Here is a 16996-nt window from a genome sequence, read left to right on the forward strand (position 1 = left end):
TATACATGTGAATGCCTACATTTAATATTAAAAAGAATGACCTCAAATCAATAAACTAAATTTTCACAAATGGATGATCTAGAAAAGAGAAAACTAAACTTAAAGTTAGAAAATTGAAGACATAATAAATATTAGAGTAGAGATAGACAAAATGAGAATATAAAAACAACATAGAACCAGACAACTGAAATTTGTTTCTTGAAAAAGCTCAATAAACCTATCATTTTTCAGCTAGACAAATCAAGAAAAGAAGAAATAAGAATCAAATTGCTATAACCAGGAATGAAAATGAGGACATTACTACACACTTTAGAAACAGAAAAGTATTATAAAAGAATAATATGAGCAATTGTCCTTCACCAAATTAGATAACCTGGATAAAACAGACAAGATCCTAGAAGCATACAAACCACCAAAACTCACTTAAGAAGAAACAGAAAATCAGAATAGAACTAGAACAAGGGATTAACTCAGTAATCAAAACCTTCCCAGCAAAGAAAATATCAGGATCAGATGTTTTCATTGGTGAATTATATTAAATATTTAAAAAAGAATTTACACCAGTATTTCTCAAAATCTTCCAAAAAATAGATGAGAGAAATTTCCTAACTCATTTAATAAAGCCTTCATTACCCTGACAGCAAACATTCCACAAGAAAACTACAGATTAGTAACTAGTGTTAATTTGTATGCAAAATCCTGAATATACTTGTAAGCCAAATCCAACAGCATATTTAAATAACTGTACAGGATGACCAGGTAGTATTTATTCCAAGAATTCATGAGTGGTTCAATATACAAAAATCAAGCAATTAAAACTTACTATAAAGCCATACTGATAAAAACAATGTGGTAATTGTGCAGCAGTAGACAGGCAGATCATTGGAACAGAATAAACAGAAGTTTTATATACAATATGAAAAACATAACTTGCAAAAGAAAAAAAAGTTGGATCCCATTAAAATAAAATTTAAAAAAAAACTGCTCTGCAAAGTTCACTGTTTGACAATTGAAAAATAAGCTACAGACTGGAAGAAATACATGCAAAACATATTATCTGATAAATCTGATTTATCATTCTGATAAATAAAAAATGCAAATGAACACATCAAACTCAACAATAAGGAAACAAACAACTCAATTTAAAATAAGCCAAAGGTCTCAACAGTCACTTCACCCAAGTTGATATACAGATGATGAATAATCATATGGAAAAACTTTCTTCATGTGTCATTAGGGAAATGCAATGTTATAAAACAGAGGTACACCACTACACAGCTATTTAAATAGAAATCCCAAAAGCTGACAATTCCAAATGCTAACAAGGATTTAGAGCAACAGGAACTCACATTCACTGGTAGGAATGCAAAATGGTACAGCCACTTGGAAGGACTGTCTTGCTAAACACAGGCCTAACACACAACCCAACACGTGTGCTCCTAAGTTTGTACCAAAATAAGTTGAAAACATGTCTATACAAAACTTTAACAAGAATTTTTGTAGAAGCTTTATCCTAATTGCCAAAAAACTGGAAGTGGTTCTCTTCTCTCAGAAGTTGCAGCCATGATGGAAATTTGAAACTTGAGCTGCTGTGAGAAGAGGCCAGGCTCAGGCAAGGGAGATGAGAGATGGTGGCTGCCATGGTCCAGAGCTCCTCTTGGTGCCTGTGAGCAGCCACAAGGGCAGTGCCCTCAGGGAGCGACCAGCTGGTGGTGACAGGAGTGGCAATGTTTCTCACCTTCTCTTTGTCACCTTTTCTAACCATGCAGCCTCTTCCTCATTTCTCCTGAAAGGGAAGGTGGAAGTTGTGGGCTCTGAAGGGAGCCAGCTGAGGCATGGTGGTGGCACCTCCCACTCCTGGAGCAGTCAGTGTGAGAAGCAGCAGCGGAGGTGGCCACGATTGCTGCAGAGGCTGCAGCTCCCAGGCAGGGGTCAGAATTTCCTGTCACCATTTCCAGGGCTTGGAATGCCAGAGAGTTTGTCTCTCCCCTTCTACTGCCTTGAACATGGTGGCAGCAGCACATCCAGGGACCCAGGCTGGCTTTAAACCTCCCCAGCACCACTGCCTCTCCTCCCCTGGCCCAGGCTCTGGAGGCTGCTGGGGGAAGCAGCCATTTGGAGCATTATTCCTCTTCTCCCCATTCCTCTGCCTCCACTGCCAGGCCTCTGTCTGCAACCATCCTGCAGCTGCAACAGCAGCCATTACCCAGCTGAGGTCCAAAGCCAAGTGGCCGCAGAGCAAGGGGCATCCCCTACCACCAAATCCAGAGCCATTAACATCTTGCAGAAGAAGCCCCTTGTGCCAGTTTGAATGTATTCTATCCCTACAAATGCCATTATCTTTCATGTAATCTTGTGTGGGCAGACCTATTGGTGTTGATTGGATTGTAATTCTTTGCACCCCACCCAAGTGGGTGATGACTCTGATTGGATAATTTCCATGGAGGTGTTGGCCCACCCATACAGGGTCGGACTGAATTGAATTACTGGAGAACTATATAAGATCAGAGAGAAGGAGCAAACTGCTACAGCCAAGAGGGACACTGAAGAAAGCAATGGAGCTGTAGATGAGAGACAGTTTGGAGATGGCCATTGAAAGCAGACTCTTGCTCCAGAGAAGTTAAGAGAGGACAAATACCCCAAGTGCAACTAAGATAGACATTTTTGAGGAACTTCAACCTAGAGAGGACCATCCTGTGAGAAAGCCATTTTGAAACCAGAACTTTGGAGCAGATGCCAGCCATGTGCCTTCCCAGTTAACAGAGGATTTCTGGACACCACTGGCCATCCTCCAGTGAAAGTACCCAATTGCTGATGTATTACCTTGGACACTTTATGACCTTAAGACAGTAACTGTGTAACCAAATAAACTCCCTTTTATAAAAGTCAATCCATCTTTGGTGTTTTGCATTCTGGCAGCATTAGCAAATGAGAACATTTGGTATCAAACTGATGACAAACACTATTTTGGAAAAGTCTTGCATTTAACATGAAACATCTTTCAAATGACAAGGCACTGAGCCACAAACCAATATCAGACTTTTTTGAAAAACAATTTATATTAAAGGTAACCCTAATGGGATCTCATTTCAAATCACACAACAGTTGAATTAATCTATCAGAAAACAGTAACTCAAAATATTCAAATCAGGAAACAAAACAGTAGTTATATATACATATATACATTTTAATTTTTCATAATTGAAGTTCTTTATATTTACAAAAATGAAATCAGGAAATGCTGAAAGCAAGAGGACTATCCCTTTTTTCTTTCTCTTCCTTTTTTTCATAACCAAATTCTAGTAACTTGAATAGAAGTATTCTAATTTTTCTTTTGTAGGATTCTATTCTTGAATTAAAGGTATGCTTGGAATATTAATATAAGATATATGGGGATAGTTTTCTAGTTAAGTTCAAAACATTGTTGGTAAAAAACACTTTTATATGTCATTGTTTCTTAAAATAATTCTGTATCTTCATAAAATGTACTGCTAAATTGTATTCCTTTGCTAATTTCTTCAGTAGATGTTCAATTGTACCTAGATATATGAAGCAACACCTATTCATATTAAGAACATAATCAGCCACTATTTGAAGTTTTACATTTTTTAACTACACTTATGGAAATCTTTAAGAAAGAAATAACCCCATCTTCACATATTAGTTAAGTGAAAGAAATGAACATTTTCAGCATGAAAACAATCCATGAGTCTTGTCACAGAAAAGATACATACAAGATGACATTCTGCTTTGATCTGAAAATTAAATTGAACTAAGTGAAACAAAAATTGTAAAGAAACTAAATAATTTACATAAATAGAAGTCAGACTGATATTTTGCACCAAGGGTCTGTTTATTCAAAACTCTATGCTACTGAAATAAATAGTTGGCAACCACAGTGATTAGCAGTTAAAGCAATGTCAACAAATAAGAAGTCATAAAAATGCACTATTTTTCTGAAAGATAGCAATACCTATATTATAAAGATTGAACTTTATGGCTCATCACAACCATTCCCAAAATTTAATTCTTTCTATCTTTTTATAAATTAAAGGAATTTCATTTGTGTTTCACAGTGTGATGAATAAAGTAACTCAAAACAAAGCAGAAAAGAAACCCTCCTGCCTAAATTTAATATATTGTTTTATGAAGTATCAAAGCATTCAGACAAATTAAATAGCTTATCTTATTTGACAGGCATACACGCATTTCAAAATCATAATGACATAAAAATCATAATGAAATACAGCTATATAGAGTATAATGTAAAAAGGAATGGAGTCTACCATTATGGTGGCATTTTCTAAATAAATGCTCCCTGTAGAAATGTGTGTGTGTGTGTATATATACACACACACACATGTATATACTCATACACACACACACACACACACACACACACACACAAAGAGAATAGAACATTTTTGAAATCAAGGGTTTGAAGCATAATAAACCTTCAGGTAGGCACCAAATTATTTTAAAACTTTTTCACATGGTTATTTCATCAGATACTTCACTCACAGCAACAAAACAAGTTATTTGCCAGGGAAAAAATATCCTCCAAAACCAAAACCATATCACCATTTCAGATCTGATACACTTAAATATATCACTCCCCTTGGAAGTGCTATTAGCATAGCCTTTGCAACTAGCCCAAAGCATATATTTAAGATTTTTTTAAAAATTGTATGTGATGTTTATATGTTTAGTTCTTATAAAAAAGTTTTCTGATGAAGATAGCATTGTGCTTTATGTGAGAATGCACACTTCAAAATAATCACCGTGAAGCTTCTAAGACTTACAGGAGAATAAAATACAATGGTCTACAATATTAACTCCCCAATGTTGGAATTATAAATGTTTAGAGCAGCCCAAACTAGAAGACAAGCCCAAAACCACTATTAGAAGAAAGAAATAAGACATAGTCCAAGATATATCATTAAAAGTTTTGTCTCAATCCTCATCCTGAATTATGAGGACGGATCTTCAGTTCAGTCCAGCCAGCGGAAATTGTGCACTTTTCCATTGTATTTATTGTAGAGACTACATTCATTATAGAAGATTCCTTTAGTGCTACACTGGTTTCTTTTTGTCCCAGCAATTTGAGGACCTGCAAATTCCAAAAATCTTCAATAATAACAGGGCATTCTACTTCTTCATAATTAGACATGTCATCTGAAATCACTGTATTGAAGTCTAAAAGAAGATTCCAAGTACAGTATCTTTCCATATTGATAGTTTATGATGTTTCAACAAAAATTTGTTCCATAAGTCTAAGAATTTAAATTGTCCATTAAACACTAAATTCCAGTTTAGTGAACCTAATACACTAAATTTGGCCATTTCTGGATCTAATTCTTTTTGTCCTGGATTCTTTGTAAATTAAAAGTAAACTGGTTAAATCCTCCTGGTTTTTTCAATTCTTGTTTAATCTTGGGTATTGGGCACTTCCGTTTTTCTGTGCTGTCACTTCCTACTTCTGTCATGCTGTCGGTGAACTCATGTTTGGAGAACTCAAGTTGTGCTGCTTCTCTGAACTTCCATGCAGTGATCAATACACTAATGCTGGCAGGATTGAATCCCTGTCATCACAGAATGGCTGTCTACCATCTATTCTAATTTTATGTTCACCTTGGGTTTCTTTGTTTCTATTTTACAGTTGCTCTAACTTCTTTCTGTCCAATTATCCTGTTACATTGTCTGTGGCAACCCATGGCCTAAACAGAAAAGGCCTGCAGATCTTTGGTGTACAAGCAGTCTGCATGGCCTGGACAGCTAAAAGTTTAACCTATTGTCTTTGTAAGCCAGTAAAGAGAAAGGGTAAATTGACATTAAAGTGTAACTTTATGGGAAGCAGGCAGGAAGTGAGAGGCTCTTAGTCCACAAAAAGAGCAAAATGTAATTGTTCAAATGTTATTCTAGTCCTTCCTGTACCACCCCTCATGTCAGAGTGACCTGCTCCTGCATCTATGCTCCCCCCACCCTTAGGGATGTCTTTGTCTAAAACCCTTATAAAATGGCTTGCTGTTCTCTGAATCATACAGCTGATTTTCCCTGCAAAAGTGGTACCTGCCTGGTGAGAGAAAAGCCATTTGAATTCTGCCTCCCTGTGAGTAAGCCTCAAATAAATTTCATGTTTCAGCAAATGCTGGGCATTCTCTTTGGTCTTTTGGCTGGGAAAGCCCCCTCAGGCTGTGACAATTGGTGAGCCAACCAAGAGACCAAAGGGGCCTCCACTTCTGCAGGCATGAATGCAGGGAAGGGAGCGACCCTGGGGGGACTGGGGTGGCCTGGGACTTTGATGTGGGGAGGAGTAGCTACCCTCCTGGATGAATTGGGCCCACTGAGGGACTATGGAAGTATGTGCACCTCCCCAGTGGGATGATTAGATATTATGCAGCAGGTGGCAGGTGACTTGGGAATCCACAAAGAGAAAAGGGGTCACCAGATTGTGGCTGTGGTGGGATGGCCATTGTTAGAAGCCATATGTGCCACTACTGAGGAAGCTTTGGTAGCAAAGGCAGCCATACATCTCCTGAAGGATAAACTAAAACTGGAAAGGGATATGAGGCTGGCACAAGCCAAGCTGATGGATGCTTTGAATGAAAATTTAAAGTGAGTAGATGAAAATTTGGCCATGCCTGCATGCCATTATGCTAAAGTGAAAGGGCACAAGCTGCACAAAATGCAAGTCAGACTCATTCTGTCCTTGCCTGACTGGGATCCTAAGGTTTGGGAACCTGTGGGTTTCTCTTCAGAGGAAGAGTCATAGTCAGAATGGAGGTTGAAGAGGAGCATAAGTTTGTCTGTCCTTTGGTCCAGTGAAAAATTAAATTAGAATGGCCAGTAGGCTCTGTGGAAGGAGGGGAGGGTAAGGCAGATTGGGCCTCTGATGAGCCAAAGGGGCTAGTCACATCATGGGAATTCTCTCTAGTGGAATTAAGGGATATTGGGAATCAATATTGACAAAAGCATAGACAGCCATCAGTAAACTGTTTGCTACAGCTATGGGATGACGGTGCAGATGGCACTCTAACTGGGTGGAAATGAGTAAGTTAGCCACCATTTCCACTCACCCCATCCTAGGCAGCAATTGTAGTCACTTGGAACTACCATAGAGACTCATTTACTTTTTCAGTGGCTAGTCAAAAAATGTAAAGTTGTGTGGCCACAGAAAGGGGTCTTACCCCGCATCCTGCTATAGTGGAATAGCATAGAGAAGCTTCAGGATATACTTTGGGGTTTAGGCATGAAACATTCAATTTATGCTAATGAAAGTGTGGGACCAGATGATGTTACTTTCACTCAAGGTTTCTGTGGAACAATTCTGCACACAGCCCCTAATCAATGGTATGGAACTTTGATGCCCCTCCTCAAGCCCCTAATAGGAGAAACTTTCATGGAAGCTGCCAAACAGATCACAAAGTTGGGAGAAAGGGACCATCTGTGAAAAAATAAGGCTGGGGTTAGACCAATGAGGCAAGTCCCCAGAGAGCATGACAGGCCAAATAGGGTGTCACATTAGCAAATGTGGGCAGATCTCATAGCAGCTGGAGCAGAAATAGAGGAAATTGATGGGCAATCAAATCCTGTACTAGTTAAACTGTGGAGTAAATTGCCCAAAGAGCAGAGGTTTACTAAGCAGGAAATTAAACCTTCAGGAAAAAAGGTTGCCTTAGGCTCTCAGGCATGTGGTATGTGAATGGAACCATCTGCTCCACCAGCAGAAGTTTGGGAGGCCCCATTTCCCCTGGATTAGGGGCAGAGTTGAGATCCCCAGATAAAAGCAAATTATGGGTGGACTGGGGATGGGAGGTCATGCATTGAATTAACTATATTTTTGCTCCCACTAATGAACATAGAGTTTTAACTCTTGTAGACATGGGAGCAGAATGTACCCTAATAGATGGGAGGAAACCATGAAGTGGACACCCCACACTAACTATTGCTGGTTATGGGGACCAAGGGGTTAAGTCAACTCAAAAACAGGTTTTAATGCAAATTGGCCAGCTACCTCCCCAAACTTACACAGTAGATATATCCCCTATTCTGGAATATATACTGGGGATTGATATTCTGCAGAATGTCACCCTGCAGATCACTACAGGGGAATTCTGCTTCCAGTGTTGAGTTGTAAAAGCAGTCCTGAGAGGACATGCTAAATATTCACGAGTAAATGTGCTTTCTCCTAGGCACACAGTTGCCATTCACCAGTACAAGTTACCTGGAGGGCATCAGGAAATTACAGCTATCATAAAAGAGTTAAAAAGAGTGGGTATTATTATTCTCACCCATAGCCCCTTCAACAATCTAGTCTGGCCAGTAAAGAAGTCTGATGGCTCTTGGAGAATGACTATTGATCATAGAGAGTTAAATAAAGTCACTCTCCTTTGTTGCAGTGCTGAATATCACCACATCGCTCCAGGATATTAGCACAAAATTAGGCTTGTTTCATTTTGTGTTAGATCTTGCTTCTTTAGCATTTCTCTAGATTCTTCCAGCCAACCTGTATTTGCCTTCATGTGGGAAAGAAAACAGTGGACTTTCACAGTGTTGTTACAAGGATATATTCACAGCCTCACTATATGCCACAGACTAGTGGCTAGAGATTTAACAAAATGGGTGCCTCCTGATGCTTTTACTGTGTTCCATTATATTGATGACATAATGCTAACTAGCAATTCTCTTCCAGACCTGGAAGAGGATGCTAAAATAGTGGTGACCCACCTTGAGAGTAGAGGATGCATGATAAACTGAGAAAAAATGCAAGGACCTGAGTGTTCTATCAAATTTTGGGGTGTTATCTGGTTAGGTAAGACAAGAACTATTTCTTCTGCTGTTATTGATAAAGTGCAGAATTACTGTACCCCATATACTCCCAAACAATTAGTGGCTTATTTAGGGCTACTGGGTTATTGGAGGTCTTCTATACTTCACCTGGCACAAATTCTTAAATCTTTGTATTTGTTAGTTTGAAAGGGAAAATGTGGGAGTGGGCCATTCCCCAACAGGCTGCTTTTGAGACATCAAAGCGTCTGTGGCACAGGGACAAGCCTTAAGGGGGGTGGACCCTGATGTGCCTTGTGAATTGGATGTGGTGAGTAGTGACATTGGCTTTTGGTGGGATTTGTGGCAAAGGCAACAGGCTAAATGTGTACCTATTGGATTTTGGTCACAATTATGGAAATGTGCAGAGTTTTGTGTGCAGCTTATAATGCCCTCTTACAAGTAGAAGGGCTAACTCAAAAATGTCCAGTGACTTTATGAACAGCCATACCTATATAGGGGTGGATCTATGATACCATATGCAATCCACATTCTTGGAGTGCTCAGATGAGCACATTAACAAAGTGGAAATCTTGCTTTCTACAATGCAATGTTTTCAACAACAGTCCTTTAAGTGCAGATATGCATGAAATCCTGGGACCAGTCTCCTATATAGAAGAACAGTTTATCCTGCTACCTACTAGCCTTCTGGAGGTAGCTCCTCCCCCAATGCCCAACATTGATGGACAGGGAAGTATACCTGACTCTGTTTGGTATACAGATGAGTTTGCACATGGGCAGCCAACTAACTGGACAGCAGTGGCTGTACAGCTTAGCACTGATATCATTTGGTGGGAAATGGAAACTCTGCAAAGCAGCCAATGGGTGGAGTTATGGGCAGTATGGATGGTGATTGTCCATGAGCTGGGGGATGCTTTAACTGTTTGTACAGATAATTGGGTTGTTAAGCAAAGCCTGAGGGTATGGATGGCTACATGGGAGCAAGAACAATGGACAGTGATCAGTCACCCCTTTTGGGGGAAGGAAATGTGGTAAGACATCTGGACAGCCTGACAAAGGTATAAGATAACTGTTTTCCATGTATTAGCCAATAATGCTAACTCTTTGCCCTGCAACATCAAAGCAGACACCCTGATGAAAATCCACAGTTTGGCACCAAAGACACATGAGGCAGCTGAATGGTTACATTGGAAAACTGGACACTGAAGACACCTAACTGTGGAAGCTGGCACAGCAGTTCCAGTTGCAAATTACTCAGAAGGAATTAAAAGAGGTAGTAAGTTCCTGTCCTTCCTGTTTGATGTGATGGCCCACAATGCTTCTTCAACAACTTGGACACATTGGCTGGGAACAAATTCCTGTTACCTGGTGGCAAGTAGACTACATCAGGCCATTTCCTCTATCTGAAGGTGCAAGGTATGTTTTTATGGCTATAGACAAATCTATGGGACTTTTATTAGCTTTCCCAGTAGGAAAAGCCAAACAAAGAGCTATCAAAGATAATTTAGATAAGCTAAGTTTCTTTTTCAGGGCCCCCACACATGTAGACAGCAATAGGGGGACCCCCTCAACAGGGAGTTAACCCAGGCCGGGGCTACAGAACATGATGTCATTTGGACATTTCACTTGCCTTATAACACCACAGCAGCAGGGTTAATTGAAAGAATGAATAGTCTTTTAAAGGGAACACTTAAAGGATGATAAAATGTCCCTATAACAATGGAGTCAATGACTGCATCCAGCTTGGATTAACATTAACTCCAGACTCAGAATGGCTGCTCCTGCTCCTGTGGAAATGGTAACCACAGGGCCCATGCAGGCCTTAGGAATTCAAACAAGGGGCCAGCTGCTCTCAAGCCACAGCAAGGTGATGATAACCTGCTCTTGCCTGTGCCACAAACAGTAGAAATTGGGGAGAATAAAGTCAATTGACCCTGGTTCTGACCCATGCAGCCTCATTGGCTGAACATCTTATGCCCATGGGAGGTTGAGGTTGCCCAAAACTTAAATATTTGACCACAATTTATTCAAAAAATGCCTAAAATGGGGTATATTATTAATACTGGCCCCCCATACACCAGGGAATGATGTGTATTACTATGTGGACTCTCATCATGCCCAGGTTAACTTTAGATATAACCCCTGAAAGCCTTATGCAACCTCAAGTGGAAAAGGTATGGTGTCTCAAACCCCCACACAATGCTCCTTTTCCTGGAACACTGTTGTCTACAGATGGAAATGCAGCTTTTGTATTATTAGATCAAGATTTACCCCTTATTGTACCCCATAAACATCTTTCTTTTTGCCCACAGAACTGCAGGAAATACATTTCTATGGTGGGCTTCTGCTGGGACCTCAGCCCACAATAAGTACCAGTGCTAGGTATGCACTGAGTTGCCCTCATCAGGCATCACCAGCCTCCCATGGACTATCCTTCCAGCCATCCAAACCACCTGGGGTGCCATGTTATGGTGGCAGAATCCCCACCAATGGCAAGCATTGAGGGAAAACTAGATGTAGAATAAAGCAGACTGCCTGATAGTTTTATCCTTTAGCTATTTTAGCCCAGGCATTACTTGTGCTAAATAGTAGAACTCATTAACCTGGCCATAGCACCACTTGCTAACAGGTTTCTTATCTATCTGTACCAGTATATTACTATGTTGTTTATTGTATTGTTAATTATGGATGTAAAGTCTGTCCTATGGTCAATGCAAACTGTTGTGCAGGGGTGGACTGTGGCAACCCATGGCCTGAGCAAAACAGGCCTGCAGATCTTTGCTGTACAAGCAGTCTGTGTGATCTAGGCAGCTAAATGTTTAACCTATTGTCTTTGTAAGCCAGTAAAGAGAAAAAGGGCAAATTGACATTAAAGTGTAACTTTATGGGAAGCAGGCAGGAAGTGAGAGGCTTTTAGTCTCACAAAAAGAGCAAAATGTAATTGTTCAAATGTTATTCTACTCCTTCCTGTACCACCCCTCATGTCAGAGTGACCTGCTCCTGCATCTATGCTCCCCCCACCCTTAGGGATGTCTTTGTCTGAAACCCTTATAAAATGGCTTGCTGTTCTCTGAATCATACAGCTGATTTTCCCTGCAAAAATGGTACCTGCCTGGTGAGAGAAAAGCCATTTGAATTCTGCCTCCCTGTGAGTAAGCCTCAAATAAATTTCATGTTTCAGCAAATGCTGGGCATTCTCTTTGGTCTTTTGACTGGTAAAGCCCCCTTGGGCTGTGACATTGTCTCATGTCTGTTGCAACATCTAACTTCCAGTCATTTTGGGATGGAAAACTTACTGCTGTTTTTTCACTGTATTGTGTGAAGATCATATACTCATGAACTTCACCATTCTGCAATGATTTCAACTTGTTCAACTTGGTGTTCCTGAGCCTCTCCCTTCTTCCTCTGGCTCCTCAGTAAATGCAATATCATGCAGCAGCTTCTCTCCCTGGCTCACCTTGATCCCTTTCTGCATAGTGTCAAGCAGCCCCATTGACACCCAAGAAGGCAGTCCCAGACCACAGGGAGGCATGGGGATCAGGCTGCCCTTTATTCATTTTTTAATTAATAAAACAATTTAATAATCATATCATATTGTATGCTCAAGTGCTGTATATCACCTTAACTGATTGTAATTCATAAGAAGTATAAAACAGAATATATATGCATATCTTAGCAGGAAATAAAGGTGATGTAATAATTATTGTTAATGACTTTCACTTTTAAAAATGAATCTAAGGAAGTACATTTCAGTCATACTTAGGACTCCTTCACAGCCCAAAGAAATGCAATTTATCTCAAATTTTTAATCAGTGAATTATTAAAATAAAGTATATACTATGACTCTATAACTATTAATGTATTTTGAAAGAGTGCCAAATAGGCTTATTTTATACTTATTAAATAAAAAGCTGTTGACTCTCTGATACTTAAGAAAATATTTGCAAATAATAAAAAGCAGATTATATAATATATATGTTCAGTGTATAAAAATAAGTAATATATTTTACTGTCCAGACCAAGAGATATTTTGTAAACCAGGCTTAATTTTGATTTGAAACTCAGAATGCCTTTTGAGGGCCTGTGCATCTTCTAAAGTGAACTGGTTGTTTGGTGTGCATGAAAGGTCATCAAACAGGTATTCAGTTTGCTTCTTTTGGCCCTTGTTAATTAGTGTCCTTATTAATAAGGTTATTTTTCAGAAACTGAATGAGGAGGAGGAACATATCCCCTTCAAGTTTGTTACTCAACAATACTGGCAAACCTTTTAGTTCAGTGGTGTCTAAAAGGTCTGTGCAGGCTTCTTTATCTTTCCTAGTCTTTATGGCGTTTAAAAGTTGAGCAGATTCATAGGCATTTTTAGGCCTATGAATTATTATTAATATAATACTATTTATTATATTATTAATTAACAATATTAATATAACTATTAATATAATTATTATTAGTTGCACTATTGCCACTGATTATCTGAGAGCTGCCCATTTTAAAACAGCTTCTTGCCCTGGCTCTTCTGGCTGGCTGGGGAGACTGGGGCAATAAAGGATGCCAGTGCAGCAGGCCCAGGAGACACCTGGGGTGTGGCAGGGTCCCCAGCACCCCACCCACCACCCAGGTGCCCATTGTGCCATGCACAGTCATCAGGCCTAGTGGTCGGTGCAGCTTGCAGGTGCCAGACCCCTGTGCTCACTTCACTGTGTTGTTCCCCTCACTGACAGCTTGCCACTGCACTTTAGTTTCAATTACTTCTTCCAAGGAATTCCATCTTTTTGTCCATAGAGATCTGGTGTGTCTGATTTCTTTCTGTATCTCCAGGATACAGAATTTCCTGGTACAAAGAATTGAGTCAAAAGTACTCACTGGATGAATAAAAAAATAGTATTCTCAACATTTTATGGGGTCTACATTTTTAATTATCTGAAAAATCCAATCAAAGCAAACAGGGTGTGTCCCATAGAAAGAAGCCTTCAAAAGATTTTGTATCTGTGTAATTAGGGTATGTCCCATCTAATGTCACACTGATTAGGTTTAGTAGTTGTTTTCCCCTATATAAAAAGAAGTCACAAGTAGATTGGAAGTGAGTGGAAGGAAAAATATATACCATGCAAGAAGTACAAAAGAAGAGCTGGGACAGCTGCAGTAATATTAGACAAAATACAGTTTAGGTGAAAAAGAATTATGAGGGTCAAAGACAGTTATTATAAAGTGATAAATGGGTCAATTCAATAAGAAGATGGAAAGACTGTCAACAAATATGCACCTAATAGCAGAGCCCAAAAATATATCAAGCAAATACTAATAGATTTGAAAGGAGAAATTGACAGTTCTACATTAATAGTAGGAGGCTTTAACACACCACTGCCAATACTGTATTGAATACTAGTCAGAAAACCAATAAGGAAATACAAAATTTGATTGATACTCTTAACCAGTTGGTACCAACAGACAGACATAGAACACTTAGCCCAACAAAACAACAACAGAATATACAGTCTTCTTGAGTGTGCATGGATCATTCTCTTGGACAAACCAAAAGTTAGGTCACAAAACAAGTTTCAATATCTTCCAAAGTATTCAAACCATACAATGCATATTTTCTGACAATAGAATGAAGGTAGAAATCAATAATAGAAATGTAACATTGACAACTATGTGGAAATTAAACAACATTCTCTTAAACAACAGGTTAAAAAGAAATTCACAAGTGAAATGAGGAAATACCTTGAGGCAAACTAAATCCATGGTGAGGAGAAAGATGGCAATAACAAAGATTACAGAGGAAATAAATGAAATAGAAAACATTAAAAAACACAAAAAATAGAATCAACAAAACAAAAAAAATCAAATTTGTTTTTTGTAAAGATCAATAAAATTCACAAAACTTTACCTAGACTGAAAAAGAAAAAAGAGAAAGAATAGAAAAAAGGAGAATCAGAAATTAAATAGGAACAATACTACTGACAATGCTGAAATAGAACAGACTATATGGTGATAGTATGAACAAAGGTATATTAATAAATTAGATAACCTAGATGAAATGGACATATTCTTAGAAACACATAAATTACCTAGATTGACTTAAGAGGAAATAGAAGATCTCAACAAACCAATTACTAGTAAAGAGATTGAGTCAATAATCAAAAATCTGCCAACATAAAAATGCTCAGGACCAAATGGATTCATAGGGGAATTCTGAATATTCCAAGAAGACAGCACCAACTCTGCTCAAACTTTTCCAAAAATTTGAAGAGGAAGGAAAACTCTTTAATTTACTCTACAAGGTCAACATTACCTTCATAACAAAACCAGATAAAGATACCAGAAGGAAAGAATATTTTATTACAGTATCTCTTATGAATATGGATGCAATAATCCTCAAAAAATACTAGGAAACCAAATCCAACAGCATATTAAAAGAATAATACACCATGATCGAGTGGAATTAATTCCTGGTGTGCAAGGTTGGTTCAACATAAAAAAATCAATTAATGTAATCTGCCATATTAACACAATAAGGAGAAAAGAAATGATCATCTCAACTGGTGCAGAAAAGTCATTTGACAAAATTCAGCATTCTTTCTTGATAAAAATACTTACATTACTAGGAATAAAAGGAATCTTCCTCTTCATGATAATGGGCATATAGGAGAAGTCTACAGCTAATATCCTGCCTAATGAAAACTTTCCTTCTAATATCAAGAACAAAGATGTGTACTGTCATTACTATTATTTAACATAGCAGTGGAAGTTTTTGCCTAAACAAAGCAAGGAAAAGAAATAAAAGGCATCCAACTGAAAAAGAAGCAAAATTTTCTCTATTTGCAGATGGCATGATCCTATATACAGAAAATCCTGCAAAACCCACAGCAAAACTCTTAGAGCTAATAAATGAATTCAGGAAACTTGCAGGGTACAATATCTACACCCACAAATTTGTAGTGTTTATGTAAACAATCAATAAACAATCAGAATAAGTCAATAAAAATTCCATTAACAGTAGCAACCAAAAGATTCAAATATCTAGGAAACAAATCAACAATGTAAAGGACTTGTACACAGACATCTACAAAACATGGTTAAAAGATATCAAAGAAGACCTAAATAAATGAAAAGATATTCCATGTTAGTCAACAATAGACAAGCAACAAAAGAAAAATATAGAGAACAGAGACCATCTCAAAATTAAAAACATTTGCAAATCAAAGGAATTTATCATGAAATTATAATGAAAGTCTACACAATGGTTGAAAACATTTGGAAGCCACATATCTGATAAAGTTTATAATGCAATTTACTGAGATACATTCACACACCAAATAATCCACCCAAAGTATCCAATCAATGGCTCACATTAATAAAGTTTTGATATCAAGAAAACATAAAGAAAACTTTAAAACTTAAGAGCAAAAAGACAAACAACCAATTAAAAAATAGGCAAAAGACTTGAATAGAGAGTGCTGTAGAGAAGATATACGAATGGCCAGAAAACACATGAAAAGTTGCTTAATATCTTTTCCCATCAGGCATATCAAAACCACAATGAGATACCATTTCATACCCATTAGAATGACTGCTATCTAAAAAAAATGGAAAATAACCAGTGCTGGAGTGGGTGTGGTAAAATATGAATATTCATTATTGCTTCTGGCAATGTAAAATGGTGCAGCCACAGTGTAAGACAAGTATAGTATAGTACAACCTGTATGACCCAGCAATCCCTCTACTAAACATATTCCTACAAGAGTGGATAGCAGGGACTCAGAAAGCTAAGTACAGTACAACCATATGACCAAGCAATTCCCCTACTAAGGATATTCCTACAGGAATGGAAAGCAGAGACTCAGAAAGCTAAGTATAGTACAACCATATGACCCAGCAAACCCCCTACTAAGTGTATTCCTACAAGAATGGAAAGCAGTGACTCAAACAGATATTTGCACACCAATGTTCATAGTGGCATTATTCAAAATTGCTAAATGATAGAAACAATCCAGTGTCCACGAATCTCTGAATGGATAAATAAAATATGGTCTATATATTCAGTGGAATATCATTCAACCATAAAAGGGAATGATGTCCTGATACAAACAACACATGTGGTTCTTGAAGACATGTTCAGTAAAATAAAACAGAAACAAAAGGACAAAGATAGTATGTTTTTAATAATTAGAATGAACAAACTCATAGAATCAGAATCTACAATATAGGC

At 38.2% G+C, this 16996-nt stretch overlaps 1 pseudogene; it reads right to left on the reverse strand.

Moving 5' to 3' along the window:
• Positions 1 to 4991: 4991 nt before the first annotated feature.
• On the reverse strand, positions 4992 to 12155 carry LOC119511353 (annotated as a pseudogene).
• Positions 12156 to 16996: the final 4841 nt, after the last annotated feature.

The sequence above is a fragment of the Choloepus didactylus genome, chromosome 16 (assembly GCF_015220235.1).
Source record: "Choloepus didactylus isolate mChoDid1 chromosome 16, mChoDid1.pri, whole genome shotgun sequence".
NCBI lineage: Eukaryota > Metazoa > Chordata > Mammalia > Pilosa > Megalonychidae > Choloepus > Choloepus didactylus.